This window comes from Schistocerca gregaria, unplaced genomic scaffold, assembly GCF_023897955.1.
Source record: "Schistocerca gregaria isolate iqSchGreg1 unplaced genomic scaffold, iqSchGreg1.2 ptg000386l, whole genome shotgun sequence".
Lineage (NCBI taxonomy): Eukaryota > Metazoa > Arthropoda > Insecta > Orthoptera > Acrididae > Schistocerca > Schistocerca gregaria.
In genome coordinates, this window is record NW_026061828.1 from 2,613,310 (window position 1) to 2,616,312 (window position 3,003).

Genomic DNA, 3,003 nt, shown 5'->3' on the forward strand with positions numbered 1-3,003 from the left:
GTATGCGGAGACACTAAAAGCACCATAGTAGAAGACAGATGAAGCTTCTAAGGCGATGTAATAGCCAGTATAAGTAGTACAATTCAAGTGTTAGGTATCGATTATTGACTTTTTAGCTGGCTTTGGTGACTTGGACATGAGCTAAGACCTTAAGATTCTGCATGAAACGAGGAATAGCAGCCGAGTTGCACGGGAGAATGTGAAAAGTGTTCATATGTAGTAAAAACCTGAGAAATCCGTCCGTTTTCGTCATTTGTTATCGATTCGACTTAAAGCCAGATCGTCACATTGGCCGCTCTTCTCTCTGAAACGGTTGTACTTATCGTCTGCAAAGCTATGTCGCGTGCTGCGGTATGCGGAGACACTAAAAGCATCATAGTAGAACACAGATGAAGCTTCTAAGTTGATGTAATAGCCAGTAAGAAGTAGTACTATTCAAGTTTTAGGTATCGATTATTGACTTTTTAGCTGCCCTTGGTGCCTTGGACATGAGCTAGGAGCTTAAGATTCTGCATGAATGGAGGACTAGCAGCCGAGTTGCAGGGGAGAATGTAAAAAGTGTTCATATGTAGTAAAAGCCTGAGAAATCCGTTCGTTATCGTCATTTGTTATCGAATCGACTTAAAGCCAGATCGTCACCTTAGCCGCTCTTCTCTCTGAAACGATTGTACTTATCGACTGCAAAGCTATGTCGCGTGCTGCGGTATGCGGAGACACTAAAACCACCATAGGTAAACACAGATGAAGCTTCTAAGATGATGTAATAGTCAGTAAGAAGTAGTACAATTCAAGTTTTAGGTATCGATTATTGACTTTTTAGCTGCCTTTGGTGCCTTGGACATGAGCTAGGACCTTAAGATTCTGCATGAAAGGAGGACTAGCAGCCGAGTTGCACGGGAGAATGTGAAAGGTGTTCATATGTAGTAAAAACCTGAGAAATCCGTCCGTTTTCGTCATTTGTTATCGAATCGACTTAAAGCCAGATCGTCACATTGGCCGCTCTTGTCTCTGAAACGGTTGTACTTATCGTCTGCAAAGCTATGTCGCGTGCTGCAGTATGCGGAGACACTAAAAGCACCATAGTAGAACACAGATGAAGCTTCTAAGTTGATGTAATAGCCAGTAAGAAGTAGTACAATTCCAGTTTTAGGTATCGATTATTGACTTTTTAGCTGGCTTTGGTGTCTTGGACATGAGCTAGGGCCTTAAGATTCTGCATGAAAGGAGGACTAGCAGCCGAGTTGCGAGGGAGAAAGTGAAAAGTGTTCATATGTAGTAAGAACCTGAGAAATCCGTCCGTTTTCGTCATTTGTTATCGAATCGACGTAAAGCCAGATCGTCACATAGGCCGCTCTTCTCTCTGAAACAGTTGTACTTATCGTCTGCAAAGCTATGTCGCGTGCTGCGGTATGCGGAGACACTAAAAGCACCATAGTAGATCACAGATGAAGCTTCTAAGTTGATGTAATAGGCAGTAAGAAGTAGTACAATTCAAGTTTTAGGTATCGATTATTGACTTTTTAGCTGGCTTTGGTGCCTTGGAGAGGAGCTAGGACCTTACGATTCTGCATGAAAGGAGGACTAGCAGCCGAGTTGCAGGGGAGAATGTAAAAAGTGTTTATATGTATTAAAAACCTGAGAAATCCGTTCGTTATCGTCATTGTTATCGAATCGCCTTAAAGCCAGATCGTCACATTAGCCGCTCTTCTCTCTGAAACGGTTGTACTTATCGACTGCAAAGCTATGTCGCGTGCTGCGGTATGCGGAGACACTAAAAGCACCATAGTAGAACACAGATGAAGCTTCTAAGATGATGTAATAGTCAGTAAGAAGTAGTACAATTCAAGTTTTAAGTATCGATTATTGACTTTTTAGCTGGCTTTGGTACCTTGGACATGAGCTAGGACCTTATGATTCTGCATGAAAGGAGGACTAGCAGTCCAGTTGCATGGGAGAATGTGAAAAGTGTTCATATATAGTAAAAACCTAAGAAATCCGTCCGTTTCCGCCATTTGTTATCGAATCGACTTAAAGCCAGATCGTCACATTGGCCGCTCTTCTCTCTGAAACGGTTGTACGTATCGTCTGCAAAGCTATGTCGCGTGCTGCGGTATGTGGGGACACTAAAAGCACCATAGTAGAACACAGACGAAGCTTCTAAGCTGATGTAATAGCCAGTAAGAAGTAGTACAATTCATGTTATAGGTATCGATTATTGACTTCTTAGCTTGCTTTGGTGACTTGAACATGAGCTAAGACCTTAAGATTCTGCATGAAAGGAGGACTAGCAGCCAAGTTGCAGGGGAGAATGTAAAAAGTGTTTATATGTATTAAAAACCTGAGAAATCCGTTCGTTATCGTCATTTGTTATCGAATCGCCTTAAAGCCAGATCGTCACATTAGCCGCTCTCCTCTCTGAAACGGTTGTACTTATCGACTGCAAAGCTATGTCGCGTGCTGCGATATGCGGAGACACTAAAAGCATCATAGTAGAACACAGATGAAGCTTCTAAGATGATGTAATAGTCAGTAAGATGTAGTACAATTCAAGTTTTAGGTATCGATTATTGACTTTTTAGCTGTCTTTGGTGCCTTGGACATGAGTTAGGACCTTAAGATTCTGCATGAAAGGAGGTCTAGCAGCCGAGTTGTACGGGAGAATGTGAAAAGTGTTCATATGTAGTAAAAACCTGAGAAATCCGTCCGTTTTCGTCATTTGTTATCGAATCGACTTAAAGCCAGATCGTCACATTGGCCGCTCTTCTCTCTGAAACGGTTGTACTTACCGTCTGCAAAGCTATGTCGCGTGCTGCGGTATGCGGAGACACTAAAAGCATCATAGTAGAACACAGATGAAGCTTCTAAGTTGATGTAATAGCCAGTAAGAAGTAGTACAATTCAAGTTTTAAATATCGATTATTGACTTTTTAGCTGGCTTTGGTGCCTTGGACATGAGCTAGGACTTTAAGATTGTGCATGAAAGGAGGACTAGCAGCCGAGTTG